Here is a 10,193-nt window from a genome sequence, read left to right as displayed (position 1 = left end):
CCTGAGACTTTTCATAAAGTGGACTATATTTCACCACGTTATGTGGAAATGTTTCCTGATTTTCTGGAAGGACTGGTCTGAATTACATGACATGCAATAATACATAGTGATGGTAAGGGTTGGCAAAACTCTGCTACCACTTAAGCAGCTCCAGTCCAGGATAAACTGTAGCAGGGGAGGAGGACTCAGTGACAAATTATGATTGGAGGAATTTTTGTAAGAGACAGAGTCTTTCATCTAAGTCCCTTAAACTTTACCTTAACAGAGTGTACTTGGTTTGGGCAATTTTGTAGCAACATGTAGCACTTAATAGGCTCATTCAGGAAAGCAGTGTAGTGGTGCAGCACACTCTTAAAAGGCCTGTGAGCCTCAAACATCAGCAGTGGTCTAGCACAGTGAAAGAATTGGGCTGCAAAATGACAGGCCAAAGAGCCTGGCATCAGCTTTCATAGCAGAATCAGTATAGTAGACTTGGTATTAAGTAGACAGTATACAGGGTAACTTGGCAAGAAAGTAAAATATGAAGTTAGTGTATCATATATGGACAATAATTCTGGCTTGAACAAAAAGATTTTTGATCAGATATTGGTTCTGGCCATTTTGATATTTTTTAGAGAAAAACAACATTGGACAAGTTGGTCTCTGTCCCAAAGGATTCACATTGCAAAGACATGATTAACTACAGTGCTAGGACTTTAGCTGTAAGACTTACCATGCCCCACTGCATTCCCAACCAGTATTCCCCTACTTAACAGATAAGGAATTAGTTTGGTGATTAAATTATTTCCATCAGATGCTCTCCTCTTTTAGCAATGCTGGTTGTCCTTTGTTATTTTATTGACCTCCATTTTCCAAGCCATTGCATTTCCAAACAGCAGTCTTCAGAAGCATTATCCCATTAAGAAAACAATTAGTCTGTACATTTTAACGTATCTGGAGCCTTACTGGGATTGGGTTGCATTTCTTCGGCTGTCAGCTTGTTTCGAGAGTTTTTTCTTGTCTTTGCTGCCATTTTAACTGATTGCTCTGGTTTATTAGGAGACGCACTGCTGTAGTTCCTAGGAGCAATGCTCATGTGCTGGACCTTTCTGCTATGTGAGGTGGTTTGCTTGCAGAAGAACAAGCAAGTTCAAACCAGAAGAACTGACACAAGCACTGTAGTGGAACTTGTAGGGCTAAGCTGTGTCTCTGTACAGACTGTGGCATGCTTTTCCCTCTGCAGCAGGGAGACAGCATTGCCTCGTGCAAAAAAGGAGCATGGCTCTTACCTTTCTTCTTCATAACACCGTTGGCCAGTATCTATCTTTGTACCCTAGGAACCACAGACACTTTAATTGGGACTCATTCTTACAATATGCATGTGCTCTTTTTGTCTCCTTCCCTTTCAATATTGAATCAAGTTTCAGACACAAAATCTGGCCCTGTGGCATTATTCAAGGTGAACAGCTGAAGGATTCAGATAGTCACTCTCTGAATGAGCTTGCAGAGGTTAAGTAGCCAGATTAGGAAAGTACAGGTGGGAACGCGATAAATCCCATGATCAGAGGCATTTACAACATGCTGTGGGACACTGCTTTGTGCTGTTTGTTGCTTGAGGCTGGGATTTTCAAATCCCAGTCTTTGTTGTTTTCCCAGCTTTGTTTGCTCAAGGCAAAGTGACTGTCGAATACCTCACATAGAGGACCCTACTTCTAACTGGGACATCTAGTAATATAAATCTTAAATGAGACACAATACTAATAGCAATGTATGCAGAATTATGTCATTCTGTTCTTGTTGTTGCGGTTATTTCACTATTTCTACCAGATGGCGGATGCTTTCAGTATACAATTTTCCAATAAAGAGTTTCAGCCCATATGCCACAGCGTAGCATGGTGTACACTGAAGGCCACATTTTGCCAGCTTTGAGTATTGTCTTGTAAGATCTGACCACTCCCTAAACAGGAATAGAAATGGCATGCTAGATTTTCCTCGTTCTGAAAACAGCATCATGGCAGGTTAAACAAATTTATTCTGACTGACTGTGACACTGAAGGAAAAGAAGTAGTTTCTGAAGACTGGCTTGTAATGTAACTCTCCCTGTATGGCATAAGATTGTGTGGACTGTGGTTATTTTTACCATCATTATGTTAGAGCTGGAGATTCGATCACTAAAGTCTGCTTTTGTATGCTCAGAAACAGAGAGTGCCTGCTCAAGGAACTGACTGATAAGAGTGCCGCTTCTGGCTCTTTGCAATTGTAGGATAAATGCGCCCTCCCGTGTACCAGCTCCGAAGTGTTTTCAGACATAGCATTTGCAGACCAGAGACACCCCTTTAGAGATCTGGCAATTTCTTTAAAACAACATTTTGTCAGATAGCAAGCCTGCCAAAACTCTGTTTCAATCATCCCGAATTTATCGATAAAGATTTTAATCTGGAAGAAATGTGGATGCTTAGATTTGCTAAACAGATAGCAATGAATATAGTGGGGCTGGCTCCCCCCACCCGGCTTTTCTGCTTATGCAGTGAACCCAAGTCAAAAGAAACAAATGAGTACATTCCCCAGCAGGTTTTGCTACCCCCAAGGACAGCCTGATAAGATTTTGTACATCCACCTTTCACAAAGGCAGTAAATATCTCTCGAAGAGAGCAGGTAGAGAAAGAAATATTTCAAAGTAACAGTCATTTCACATAAACTTCTTTGAAGAAGTGTAGCACCAGAAGTACATGCATAATTTCAGGGAACCACTACACTTTAGCTAGTATCACTGTGAAATCTTTTATTATATATATTTTTTGATTTCAGCACCATCCTCCCCTCATGAATTCACCATGGAACATTGAATCAAAATAGTGACCATCAGTATTTGTGTCCAACAATGTAATATACTGCATTTTTCAAGAGTTTTTGTGTCTTCCTGAAATATTGGAGCCTAACTGTGAAAGAGTGTTTTTGTTCATAAGGAAAAGCTCCTGGAGATAATTCTAGTTCAAACAGCAGAAGAGTTATGCCAGCTTTTTCTTTATATTTTCCCACAGAAATGGCAGGGAGTGGGAGGGGAAGATATTCATATTGCTGATTTTCATTTAGCTGACTAGTCTATCTCAGCTCTTAGAAAGTCTCTTTCACACAGTGATTTAGAGCAGGAAGTGGATTAGATGCTGTCAATTTGTCTATGTGTTTTTGTCTCTTCATGGTCTCTGGAAGAGGAGCTGATTTATTTAGGCAGCAAGCTGGTTCCTTAAAATTGGGTGGAGTGAATAATATTTTATTGGGTGACAAAATAGCTGTCTCAAAGGATACTTTGCCTTGTCTCTTTTTTTGTACTGCTATGCAGGCAGGAGCAAAACGATGCCATTTTAGGGGGGTGTAAGGTGGGAGATGTATTGGACTGTTTTCCTGAATTACCCAGTCATATGCATTTATGTCTTTTCTTGCCTTTTGGTACCTTTTTTTTTTTTCTCTTATTATTTCTTACTAATTTTTTGCTTCCCGAAAAAAAGAGTTGTATTTTTGTGGTTTTCAGGCTCTTTCTCCTCATCTCTTATTGTAGGTGGGAGATTCCAGATGTATTTTGCTTCCATTGATCTATTTTGCCTAGTCACCATACATTTTCTCATACTTCCTCTCCTTCTGCATTAATTCCCTTCGTGTTGTCTTAACTGTCAGTTTCTCTATTATTCCTTGTTCATGGAAAGATTTTCATAGCTTAGAGCTACTTCATTTCTCTAGAGAGGAAATTAATTTGCACTTTAAACATAAGCAACACTTAGTCTCCATTCAGAAACTGGCAGCTCTTATGCTGTGGGCTGCCTCAGATCTATCAGTATTTTTTCTTACCCCAATTTCTTATTATCCTTTAATAAGAAACAATCTCAGTACTTAAACCTGATTTCAGATTCCTTAAATTATACTCCCTTTCACTCAGTCCAACCATGAAAGACACCCACCAATTACTTCTGAAGTTAAAATCACTTGCTTTTCAATAAGCTAGAAGTTGATGCTGTATCACTTCCTCCTTCTGCAGCTCCTGTTAGTAAGTTTAGCCTTAAAAAATATAAGGAAACAAAAGTTTATAAAGAAGACTCTATGAAAGTGGAGACTGAAGTCTGTGCTATTAGTGAACACTCAAATACATTTACTGAGTACAATATAAAGTTACCACATAATATAAAGGACTAGTAAGATGCTTTTACAGTTCTAGCATTTAAAGTCCAATATTAAAGTCCAATATGGGATTTTATGGAAATTCCAAAAGCACATAGACATATTTCCCAGGAGATTTTTTGAACTGGGTTTAAAACAGCTGGTACTATTTATTAGTCATCAGTACTTGTCCAAGATACACATACCCATACAAAATGGGCCTCAGGATCCCAAACCAATACTGTTTGAAACCAAACTTCTATTTATTATAATTGTATTAACGTATTCTGCACAGGTACTGGCTGGATCCCTTGGTCAATTTCCATGCAATTACAGTGCATATTCCCTCCAAGCCATCACTTTCCTCCAAGCACTTGTCTCTAAAGCTTGGATGAAAGCTGGGGTTGTCTTGCCTGTCAGAAAGGAGTCTAACAACTAAATGAAAAGCTCGGAGCAGTTTAAGGAAGTGCAGGCAGTCATCCAGAATGAAAACATGTATTTTGATAACAGCCCTGCTCAGTCAGTCCTGGTGCAGTTTCCCCAAGATCTCCTGGATAATCTGAAATTGAAAGAGCACCACTGTTACCTTACGGAAACTTTCTACCCCAACCCCTCACAAGAAGGTTTTATGAAATAATATCAGCACATGCGAGCAGCAAGACAAAAGATCCACGTTACTGCTGTAGTGGAGCACTAACGATTCAGGTGGGCCAGTTGCCTCGCTGTGGGGCAGAGAAGGGGCCGGCTGCAGACGAGAGGCCGGTGCTGGCACCAGCCGCCTCCTAAACCCGACGCGACCCGAAGAGCAACTGTCATCCAAGACAGGAAGTGCTGTGTGCCCCGCCCCCAACTTCTGGCAGAAGTTCCGCCCCCAGCAGTCACATGTCTCACTCACCTGGAAGTCCTGCTGGTCACGTGACTGTGTACTTCCCCCTCTTTTTGCCCCTGGGGGTCACCATCTTGTTCGGGTTACAGCCCACGTGGCTGCCCTGTGATTGGCTGGCAGGACCAGCCCCACCTTCTGGTTTACCCGGAAGTACATTTTTGCTGCCTTGATGTGTTACCAGGGTTGGAGAAGAGCTAGAGGCACAGCTTCCGCAGAGCTGGGAGCCAGGCCTGCGGGTGTGAGCCCTCTCAACCCTCTGAGGGTTTGGAAAAGGGGATGTGTTAGGAATGAAAGAGTCTGCTCAAAAAGCGAGACAACATCAGGGTGGCTAGAACAAAAGAGAGATCTGAGAAAGGTTATGAGCAGATGCTCAGGGATAACATTTTCTGAAATTGTCGGAAGGGGACAGGTGCATCTCTTAATAGACAATGGTCATGAAGCAATCAAGGGGACATTTTACCCTGAAGAACTTCAAAAAGTGAATCCTGATGAGGACAGACACTACAAAATTGAGAAGATGATTGCTGCAAAAAGGTAAAGGAAGAAACAGCTGCTGGTGAAGTGGTATGGCTGGACCCAGAAAGTTAACATTTGGATAGAAGTTTCCAAGTCCAGGACAGCTAGTGATTCGGAGTGAAGCAAAGGAAAAAGAGTGGACAGAAGTTTCTACACCATGCTGCCCAGCAATGCCAGCGCCAGAATCTTTCCACAAAACCAGCTCCAACTTCCCCATATGGCTGGTGAGGCTCCAGGAGCTCTCAGGCAAGCAGGAGGTGGGGCTGACAAAAACACAGCACCCACATAGCTGAAGTAACATCAGCAAAGAGGCTGTCTTGAGATAGTGCTGCAGGGTAAGGCATGGCAATATACTTTGTAGAAAGGCTATTACCCATCCCTGCCCATACTGATGGAACATATGAACCATCTTATTAACCCCCACAACAAAGCTGCCATTAACTCTCCAGCAGTTGGCCTGATGTACAACCCTGTCATAAGGAAAACAAAGCTTAAAATGGATGAGTATCCTTACACTCTTAAAACTGGGGATCTAGCACATATTTTGAGGGCTTCTCCGGGGGCTGCTGCTAGGAAATTTCCCTTTGTGGCAGACATCCCCAGAGGGTTTAACTCACACTGCTTCTACATGGATCTTGTAGAGCCTCTTGGGGACTTTTTAGGTGTCGTTATTGCAGTGTTCCAGCCGGTGGGAATAATAATGAGATCATTATGGTGACATATGATAAGCTGCACTACATGCTGGTAAACCACCAGCACATGATCAGCACTGAAATAAAGACTGACCAGGGCAAGCACGTCTCATTTCACTTTGGAAGGTGATTGTGAAGCAGCATCAGAAGTCTCTTAATCCACGCCAAAAAGGCGGTATTATGACAAGAATTAGAATTATGGGGATCCGACCCAGCCTTGTACATGAATTATTAGAGCCCAGGATGGCAACAAACTGTCTCATTTCACAACAATAGAGTAACTCTTAAAGCTGTTTCTCCTGTGGATCAATAACAAGTTGCTGGCGGGTTGCTCATTTCTTTTTGTTTGTTTGGGTGGGTTTTTTTGAAAGAATGCATTCAGTTATGAAATAACCAGATCATGTTATTGCAGATCTACAGTTTCCATTTTCCAGAGTACTATGCCTGTATATGAAGTGAACACAGTTTCACATTAGCTTGTGGTCTGTGGCTCTGAGCAGGGAGGCAAAATCTCCTTTGGACATCTCTAAGTCCTGACTCCCTGGTGGATAACACCACCCTATCTGTTAGTTCCCTGCAGCATTCGGCAGTTTCCTCCAGGACATCTAGACATGCATGGGCCATTCTGTGAGGCAGGATCTTCATCTTCCTCTCTGTCTGGAAAACAGATTATACAGTTTGGATGCTACTTAAATAGGAAGAGTAAACTCTAACATTACTATTACTTTTAGTTAGATGGAATGGTAGATTGTCTTCTTTAAATTTTACTTAGCAGCCTATAGTATTTATTCACATAACAAGTGTTAGGATGCCAGTGCAAAGATCCCATTTTAAAATAAAGTAATTTGTCAACATTTCTTTTTTCACTCACTTCAGTATGCAAGCAAGGGCACTAAGTTTTATCCCTGGCTGTGCTACAGGGCTATAGTTTATTCACAGCATGAATGATAGCAAATAAAAACAGCAAGCTAATGGGCTGAGCTGCTATCTAGCTGGAGCTAAAGCATAGCTAAGTAAGGTTGATGTTACAGTACAGCAGCTGCAACAAACAAGTCAATATGTGTCCTTCAGATTATAGCTTATTTGGTATTTGTGTACTATCAAATTTGAGCTTCAGGTGTAAATTTTTGAAAGGCATTTGACAGAATTAATGCCTGATTCTTTCCAATTGTATGTACAGAAATGTTGCTTCAAATTAAAATTGTTAGCAGCTGCTGGACTTCAGAATACGAAAATGTAGTTTGAGTAATACTCCGTAAAATGAAGGGTCAGTTTCATAGACTTAAAAGTAACAATTTTTCTTTAGTTTATATGCAATCGCTGGACAATGTTGGAGATTTTTAGTCCGATGTTTGTGTTACTCTTAGGAGGAATTTCAGAACAGTTTAAATCTATGTAAGGATCTAACCTTTTGCTTTTCTTCATGATGGTGTATTATTCCACTTCCAGATCTATGATTTATTTATGGAAAATTCAGTCTAAGGATATTTCTTTCAAATCTGGGAGAGATTCAAATCACTTGGATATTGACAATGTCGACATCTAAATATGAGCTTATCGCCCCAGACTCCTGTTAGTGTCAGTGGAGGACAGAAAGTTTTAAGGTGCAGCTCATTGACATAGTTCAGAAGTCTACCTAGGGGAGAATTACACCCACAAATACCTGTTCCTCCCCACTGACTATAAAAGAAGCGTAAATGACATGCTCAGACGTAATGTCGACATTTGTGACAGACCGTAGACCTAGAAAGGTAACTTGCATAAACATGACAAAGTGATTACTTAACTAGCAGCATTAACTCATCCTGTCCACATACATCCTCCTGTTGGGTCAATTTTTGTCACTTACCTCTCCTCTTGTGAAATACTTTTTGGATTGGGGTGTCCTTTGCTGGCTACAGTTACCTGTCGGATGAATTGATCTGACAGCATAGTCTGTATTTTACTTTTAGAGTATTTCCATTAAGAAAACAAGTTACCACAAACATGCAGATTCTTGGTGGGGAAAGATGGTCTTTGATCTTATTCTGTCAGAGAAAACAGATGTAGTATTAGACAGCATGATTTGAATTATTAAACTTTTTATCACAGGGGATTACTGTGCACATCCAACAACTATCTTTTACCTTTGAAACATTTATATAAAGTTTCCTGAGTTGCCTCCATACTCAGAATATAAAGGCTGCCTTAGTGCTCTTACCTGAATGCGAGCATGCTTGCCACCCAGCTTTTGGTGACAGCAAAATGGTCACAAAGAAATGTATCCCTTTTGGTGACAGAGAAATGTTCCTCTTTTTCAAACTTGCAGAAAATTTTCCACCGATGCAATAATGGTAAAATATCTGGGGAAACATATATTAACAGCATGTTTTCTTTATTGATATGCCAATTTCATTCACTCCTGCATGCAAAAGCAGAGTTTTATATTTGCTTGAGATCTTATATTCTATAAGGTAGCAGCAAATCCTCACTGACGTCTTAGGAGAAATTCATATAGGACTACGTTTTTTCTCCAGATACATAATCTATTGTTAAGTTGAGCCTACAAGTGCCTCTACAAGCATTGCTTTGAGCTGGAGTTACTGACTTTGTTTTTAGACCAAGAGAGATGAAAAATTCCCAAGTCTGTTGAGTTGCCTTAGTTGTTAAAATGACATTTTATGAGCAAGATAGCCATCTAACTATCTATAATTCTGGACACCTTGTTACCTCATGTGAGCTCTCATGACAACTACGTATTTTGTGAGTATTTTTGATGCTGCTAAAATAGCGAAGGGAATTGATCACATGGAAGTCCTTCATACCGGTAGCAGGAACTGTTCACTGGAAATCTCAGGACCTTCTGTAGGAAGACAGAAATTTGTGAAAATAAATATTCTGAATTTCAAAAGCTGTGTGTCAGAGTCAGCAGCCTGAATTTGAGGATGAAGTTGTCCAAATACTCTGAGAGGTGCATTGCCAGGAAATCTGTTTCCTGTCTGGAAATTGGAAATTAATGGCAATAAACCTCTTTATTCTCCCCCCCGCCCCCCGAATTCAGAAAGGTCTTCATTCTCACATGAGGGATCTCTGAATAGGCATGGATAAGTGACGGTGGGATGAGAAATATCTGGAATAAAGTAGATTTGGTGCTCTCCAAAATTCAGATGTCACAGAAATGAAATCTGTGAGAAATGAAATTCTGGATGCTTCTAGCTAATTCTGTATCAGGAACAAAATGACTCTCCGTTTTGCAGTTCAAGCTTATAAGCTTATGCCTAAAGCTTAAGTTCCAAAGGATCTCAGTCTGCACTGGTGGCAAACTCAGGCATTAAAATTCTATGCTGAGGAAGCCTGTACACAAGCATACATCTGGAAACCCAGTTCAAACAACAATGCTCTACTGACAGGACACATTAATTCTCATTTAGAGGCTTGCAGGGAATTCTTTTGGCCAAACAAATCTAAGTTTCACAGCACTTGTCTTTGAGAGGCTTTTCATAGTATCTCTCTCAGTCTCTCATATCTTGCATGTCTCTTGACTTGACTGCGGTGTACATAAAAAAGCTTTTGAAACATTAGAAGGTTCTTTGACACAGTGCCATAGCAATTTATTTATTCCACTACTGCCTCAACTATACTCAGCTTAAGGAATCATATGCGATGCCAGATCTTAGCTTTAACTTACAAAAATGCTAACAATCTGGAATTAAATTGTTCAGGGACTTCACTCTCCATCATACACTGATTAGAAGCACTGGAGTTGAAGTTTTTTCACATATACGAGTAGAAGCTGATGGCAGGGTGTTCTCTGTGAGCAACTGTTGGACTGGGAGCTTTACTACCTCCTCTACTTTTCCCCATCTCCAAAGAATTTGGAGGAATTGATTGTTCCAGGCATCCTACAAAGCATTTTTTTCCCTCTCCCTTGTTTTCAAGGAGGAAGTGATCTGAACTGTGGGTCAGATTTCTGCAAAGTCCTTTTTGTTACA

At 40.6% G+C, this 10,193-nt stretch overlaps 1 long non-coding RNA gene across 1 annotated transcript; it reads right to left on the bottom strand.

The window, feature by feature from the left end:
• Positions 1-3,211: 3,211 nt before the first annotated feature.
• LOC135327462 (uncharacterized) lies at positions 3,212-9,067 on the bottom strand. The gene is made up of 3 exons (XR_010387612.1): positions 9,027-9,067; positions 8,423-8,564; positions 3,212-8,249 (listed from the first exon to the last, which is right to left on the bottom strand). It is a non-coding gene; the product is annotated as an uncharacterized LOC135327462 (long non-coding RNA).
• Positions 9,068-10,193: the final 1,126 nt, after the last annotated feature.

This window comes from Dromaius novaehollandiae, chromosome 1 (genome assembly GCF_036370855.1).
Source record: "Dromaius novaehollandiae isolate bDroNov1 chromosome 1, bDroNov1.hap1, whole genome shotgun sequence".
Classification (NCBI taxonomy): Eukaryota; Metazoa; Chordata; class Aves; order Casuariiformes; family Dromaiidae; genus Dromaius; species Dromaius novaehollandiae.
Note: the sequence above shows the minus strand (reverse complement) of the source record. Positions and strands in the feature narration are given on the sequence as shown.